This window comes from Danio aesculapii, chromosome 23 (genome assembly GCF_903798145.1).
Source record: "Danio aesculapii chromosome 23, fDanAes4.1, whole genome shotgun sequence".
Taxonomy (NCBI): domain Eukaryota; kingdom Metazoa; phylum Chordata; class Actinopteri; order Cypriniformes; family Danionidae; genus Danio; species Danio aesculapii.
The window spans coordinates 10,442,033-10,449,374 of record NC_079457.1 but is presented as its reverse complement, the minus strand read 5'-3'; the positions used below and the strand labels follow the sequence as shown (position 1 = coordinate 10,449,374).

At 36.4% G+C, this 7,342-nt stretch overlaps 1 pseudogene; it reads right to left on the bottom strand.

The window, feature by feature from the left end:
* Positions 1-5,641, bottom strand: LOC130217836 (torsin-1A-like; annotated as a pseudogene).
* Between the last annotated feature and the right edge of the window lie 1,701 nt (positions 5,642-7,342).

The following is a 7,342-nucleotide window of genomic DNA, read 5'->3' as shown; positions in this document are numbered from 1 at the left end:
TTGATACTAAATTTCTTGATGGAACATAATCTTTAATAATATTCTATTAAATTTTGGTATAAAAGAAAAATCTATCCTTCAAACTCAGTTATTATAAAATCTACAATGTACTTTTAGCTTTTCCAATAGCATTAATATACCCATGTAACGGAAGATGGTGGTTTTGTGGTGCAGGGTCAAAAATAAGGTGAACAAGTGCGTATTCTATTAATGAGCATGCAGCACCAACTTCTGTCTGACTGACTTGCAGCCTTTAACAGCAAAGATTTTCTCTTCAACAGGGAAAAAGGCATGTCTCTGGCCACTTTATCTGCCAGATCAGAGTCTAGGGTGATGTTCAGATACTTCATCTCATTCAAGACACACTGACGCACATGTTTCAGCTCCAGAGGTAGGAAAGGAATAAAGTGATCAATCAGATGATGCTCTATGAGACTGGAGTGCCAAAATCCACCTGTAGAACAGATACACAATGTGTTTAGTTTAAACATTTGAATGCCAAAATATAGAATTATGTAGGTTAAACACAGATAGAAATGCATGTACAATAAACATATATAAAACTATGAGGAAATACAGCTGCAAGGAGAATATTAAGTTTTGAGATGATTGAACTCAAAATCACTGAACAACCATTAATACTCTACAGTCACTACGCTCTAAGAAAATGCTGGTTTGTATTACCCCGAAGCATCAAATAAGGACAAACCCCACAGTTGAGTAATTACCATTTGCTTTACACATTGGGGAGAATCTCCTCGTCCACCACCAGTGTGCAGCATCCACCTGGACGATGCGACGGCAGCCATATTGCGCTAGACCGCACACCACACACCAGCTGATTGGTGGAGAGGAGACAGAGTGATGAAGCCAATTATGGTATGGGCATAGTTATGAGGCAATGATGGACAGAGGCCAGTGAGCAAATTTGGTCAGGATTCCGGGGTTAAACCCCTACTCTTTTTTGAAGGACAGCCTGGGATTTTTAACAACCACAGAGAGTCAGGACCTCTGTTTAACGTCTCAAGCAAAAGATAGCACTCACTGAGCAGCATAAAGTCCCCATCAATATACTGGGGCGTTAGGACACACACAGATTGCAGGTTGAGCGCCCCCTTGCTGGTCTCACTCACACCACTTCCGACAGCAACCTGGCTTTCCCATGTGGTCTCCCATCCAGGTACTGACCAGGCACAGCCCTGCTTAGCTTCAGTGGGTGACCATGGGAGAGTTGCAGAAAGCTAGCAAGTAAATGCGACGGAGGGATTCTCTCGAGATCTCACGAGAAAACATAAGTATTTTACGTTTTGTCAGTTTAGTGGCTAATTCGTATGAATTCGTACGAGTTCAGTCGTACAAAATTTTACGATTTTAAAAAGGAGGCATGGCACCTAACCCCACCCCTAAACCCAACCGCCATTGGGGGATGAGCAAATCGTACGAAAATGTACGAATTAGATCGTACGAATTCATACGAATTAGCCACTAAATCAAAAAGTTACGAATTGCCATGAGATTGTGTTTTAATGCCACAATGTTTGTTTTGCTTTCAGTTTGGCGGTAGTCACTGTGAGGGACTGTTAAATTAAGAGACCATAGACTTAATGATCAGAAGTAGAAAAACAGCATCAGTTACAATGAGTCATTAGTCATAAACATATTGTCATAAAAATCTCTATATTTTAGTGCATCATCAATACATACGGTTGTTTCCATTAAAGATTTCATTGGAGATTTTGGTCTCCAGGTCGCTACTGTTCATCCTTAGTTCATCCCGACTTTTCTCTTTTCTCCAGAAATCCAGAGCCAAGTTAACGATCACATTCCCACCGGCATTACTATAAATAAACACAGATCATCCTTAGTGACAGTTTATTAGACGAGCAGAGGAATTTAATTATTACGCCACTCAGATCTGAAAATAACTTTTTAGTGCACCACCTGAGAAAAATGAAGATCGCATTTTTAAATGAAACTCCATCCACATTGTCATTGTAGTCCAGAAAAGGTTTTAGGATGTCGATCAGCTCTGGATGCATCTTGTCCATTTCATCAATATAAACATGGAGTGGGGAAAGCTGGATACATTTCCATGAATCCACTGCTTTAGCTGAGCCTGAATATCAAGAACAAGAAAACCACAGTTTATAGTTATACAATTAGTTAAAGGCTAGAAAAAACAGAGCTCAGAATTTTTGTAGAAAAAAAAACTATATATTACTTACACTGTACATGTGCACATTTTCTTTGTGTGGGAAATGAAACGGAGATATAAATGTGTGCATGTGTTGCTTTTCTCCCCTTTTTCATACATGTTTCTTGCGATGATTTTAGAGGCGTGGTTTTTTCCAGTTCCCATAATCCCGTGAAAAGAGAGCACCAGAGGTTTGTTTGGGTTTTTGTCAGCCATAAACGAGGAGACAGCTTTTAGTACAACATCAGAGGCAATGTGCTGCCCAAAGAGGGCATTTCTTAAATCTGACTTCAAACCTGGAAAAAAAAAAAAAAATTTTATTTTTGAGGTTTGCAATGATAGTTTACATACTGATGGCTGGTTTTGCCTAATTGAAAACTGCAAAGTTCACAGCATGCACAAATTTCAATGCACAATGTGGCAATGCTTAGCTTATTGTGGTGTTAAAAAAGTTTTAAAACAAATTACAGCACATGACGTGATACTCTAATACAATATAACAGTAGACTACTCACAGGTAACAAGCAATTAAATTATGATTATTTATTAGTACGTGGTTATTCAGATCTACATTAATAGTACTGACACTATATGACATAGTGGGCTCCATCATAGATCAAGAGTTAAAGTTGAAACTAATTGTATTGTTTAGGATTAACCGTTTGAGATGTAGCATCTCTTTCACAAGGGGTTATCTATATACAAAATCAATTAAAAGTGTGCATTATTTTTGAGAACTACGGTGTGATTGTAATTCGTTTTCTATAGGTTAGATAAGTTAGAAACGTGTATATAACTGTTGAATATTAGGGCTGCACCATTCTGGCTAAAATGTGAATCACGATTTATTTTTTTTTGCTTAAAATCAAGATCACGATTCTTTCTCTTCTTTACGATCTTTATGTTAAAAAAAGGTTAATAAGAGTAGGCTATTATTATTGATAATTCTCAAACATATCGTCACGTGGAATTATAAGGTTCTATCTGCGTTCTGAATGATTTTGAGATATTGAGCTTCAAAGTTTTTGCAATCCATAAAGCAAACAGTATGTGTGCAACATTTGTTTTTTTAAAAGTCTTAAAATGTAAACAATAAGTTTTCATTTAATACGAATATGTCAATAACTCAATTGTGACAAAATGTCAGATAGAAACTAATTCTAAAGTGACGATATGGTAAAAAAACAGTAATAATATTAGGCCTATGTGTAGGTCTACTGTTGCTTAAAATGCTACATTTTGTACAATCACTATGGTGGACTTGAACAGACATTAAATATGTCCTGTTTGTTTATGCACAGTAAAATGATGTCATCAGAATACAACTTTCAACATTATATAAGCTAGAGTAGTTATACTGACACTGTAAAACATTTATTTTCATGCACAACACTCTGTGTCGCTATGAAAGACATATGAAAAACATATCAAATGCTTGTCGTAATCATAACCGTAATAAGCGTTATAATCATTTAAATGATGTGGGGCCAGTATTCACTTTCACTTCCTAGTGCAGCTCATGGCTGCGCCACTGAAAAAAACACACACATGCAAGTCATTCTTTCAGTGCGGCTCTCAACACGATCGCTCTGTGCAACGAACTGAACGTTATTTACAAATTTATTAATTATTATTCACAGCCTATGCAGGTTCTGTCACTAAGTAGCCGTCATTGGCATGCTGCGTGCACAAACAAACAGCCTCGCGGTCAGCTCACGTGTGATTTCGGGCGGCGAACATCATTACATGAAGACAGAAATGACATTTCTGGGTGAATTATACCTTATAAATACAGCATATGACACTTTTAACGCCACTCCAAGGTGTCAATGTTGCTGTGAAGACTTGTGCGAGCACCTTTAAGCTTCTCTCCTGACCTTAAAAATATTGGCTGAATTGTAGAAAAAGCTGAATTAAGATCGTGTGTAGGGTCGAATCGAGATCTTGATCTTTTTTCGATTAATTGTGCAGCACTATTGAAAATCACTTTAGAGACGTTCCCTAAATTCGTGAATAACAAAGTAACAAACATCCAATGACAAACAAACCAATTGTTCTGTACAGTAAAAAAAAAAGCAGCTGATAAATTGTATCCAACAATTATATCTGATAGAATCATTACCATTAAAGCAAATCTATTCCTTCTTGGCTCAACACTTTCGTTTTTGAAAATAGTTGGGCATTGACAGATTCAAATGGAGGTGTAGCTACACTTCCTCAACAGCTTTCAGTTTCATTTTTATTCATCCAGGAACACATAGCCTGATCAAACACGTGAATCTCCATTTCTTCTCAATTGCTATTGAAGTTAGAAACGTGTATACAAATGTTTGTATAGAATAGAGACGGTCCCTAAATTTGCAAATATCAAACGTCCAGTGACAAACAAACCAAGTGTTCTGTACAGTGAACAAAGCAGCTGCTCTGGTCATATGCATTTTACAGACATAGCCTAATCTAAGAACAAAAAGACTGTCTACATTTTTTTGACAGTATGTTTCACTCATAATGCGAAAACTATATGTGATACACTGGTGTGTGATACTTTTAACTGTCATGTGCGCGGCGCCCAGCGGCGCTTCCGGGTGTGACCTGCTTATAGCTCAGGAGCCACATGGCTCTTTGACCAAAAAACATGTTCCTCTCCAGCTGTCTCCCTTCAATAAAAAATTAAAACGGTTCTCTTATTACTATTTTCCTATTTAAAATACAATTAAAATAACTTTTTTTATTGTTTATTTTTGCAGCAAATGACTAAGAATAAAAGGACGTTTCAAACAATGCACGTGTTCAGCTCTGTGGATTAGGCCTAACTTGAATCGAGACACCAAAAAAGGGCATGCAACTTACATTTCTATTGGTAACCTTGCGCACGTAAATTCAAACATTCATGAGTGGTGATGACAAAAGAACTGTCTGCTTAATATCTGTTGCTGCTCCTTAACAGACATTTAAACTGACTATAAGAAACTTTGCAAGTGCATGTCAACTTACCCCAACCCTAACCCCAACCTGGCATGTAGATGCATGTAACATAATTCAATAAATGGACCATCAAAATAAAGTGTGACCAGAAATTCTATAAATTGCACTTTCTTAATACATGGACTTGCCATGTGATTGATTCAAATATATCCCCAATGGCTCTTTAAAAAATGCATTTGCCAAAAAAAATCAGAAAATGGCTCTTTGCTGAAAAAAGGTTCCAGACCCCTGATATAGCTGATAAATCCACACACAACATTATTTAGTTTTCGCTTATTTTCATTTTTGGTAGATCTGTCCTCTTGTAAGGTCAAATATAAATGTGGTCAAACTCACCTGCAGGATTAAAAGACAAATCGTTCGGCTGAGTAGAATTAAAGTAATAGTAAGACAGACAGCTTAAAACTAAAACAATAGCTGATGGAATTATCATCGTGAAAGCAAATCTCTTCCTCCGTGGTTCAACACTCGTTTTTGAAGTAAGTTGGACTGTGACAGGTTCAAATCGAGGTGTAGTACACTTCCTCAACAGTATAAAACAAGCTGATTGGCCTTTACTAACTAGCTTTCAGTTTCATTTTCATTCATCCAGGAAACACATAGCCTGATCAAACACATGAATCTCCATTACGCAGTAAAAATCGAGCAGTGCAATTGATTTATCGAAATAAGTTTCTTTCATGAAAGTTTATTTTATTTAATAGAAACAATTTTAGTAACATTTGATTCCTTTAAAGGGATAGTTGACCCAAATTCTGAACACCATTCAACCTAAACTTGTCACAAACCTGTTTGAAATGTTGTTTTTCTTGTACACAAAAGAAGATATTTTGAATATTTTGGTAACCTGCAACAATTGACGTCCATAGTTTTCAGAACCATGTGATGAAGCGTATGGTGTGTAAATGAACCATCCCTTTAAAATAATCTGAGTAAACCTAACCTGGCTGGGAGCTAGATTTCCTGGCTGCTCTAAAAATGTTAATGAACGATCTTTTCATCATTTCAACATTTAAACCTGAAAACTTTTAAAGTATTAATTATTAGACCTAAATTCACTTGCTAGATTTAGCGGTCATCAAATGATTCATGTGATGACCAGCAGGTGAAGCCACATATTCAATTATTCAGACATAGCCTGCAGAGGAATTACTAAACCACCACTGGTATGTGTAAATGTACTGAAATGCAGTGTTGGGAGAATGCATTACAAGTAACTTAAGTTATGTAATCAGATTACTTTTTAAAGTAACTAGTAAAGTTACGCATTAATTTTACATTTTCAGGAAAAATAAAAACATTCATTTGAAAAAAGGGTTAAAAGGTTGTGCCAGTTATTTTGTTTTCCTGTGGGAATCTGGAATAAGAGCAGATGTGTTTGTTGTGTGTCGTGTAAACATATACATACTTAAAATGTTTTGGCTGGCAATTCAACGTTTTTCTCCATTGCACAAAAACAGATTCAGAATCGCTTCAAATGAACAAAAAACTGAGAAATGCAAACTGAATATTTTCTTGTTTTGTTGAAAGTTGAAATTTCTTTTCATGCGCCCCCATTATTCATTCACTACAGAATTGCAGAATTTTTCTGAGCTCACAGACATGAATTTACATTTCCTTCCACATGTTTTTCACATTTAGTGTGAAAGCGCCTAATATTTGTTTTATATTATCCCAAAACAGAATCAGACATCAGAAAGAGCTTTATTGCCAGGTATGTTCACACATACGAGGAATTTGTTTTCGTGACAGAGCTTCTACAGTGCAACAGGATTACAGAGACAGGACAAAAAAACAGATAATAAATATATATTTAAAAAAATAGAAGTAAGTAGTGAGTGCAAATATACAGATTGACAAGTGTATGTACATGTTTATTACTATATACAACGTTATATGTGCAGCTGTTATGTGCAAATTGGCATGTAAAGTGTGTTGTTAATAAGTGTATATGTGTATAAAAGTGTATAGCAAGTAGTGATGTTGGTTTCGCAATTATTATCATCAAGTGTTCATGAGATGGATTGCCTGAGGGAAGAAACTGTTTCTGTGTCAGGCTGTTCTGGTGCGCAGTTGCTCTGTAGCGTCGACCAGAAGGTAAAAGTTCAAAGAGGCAGTGTGCTGGGTGTGAGAGGTCCAGAGTGATTTTGGCAGCCCTTCTGC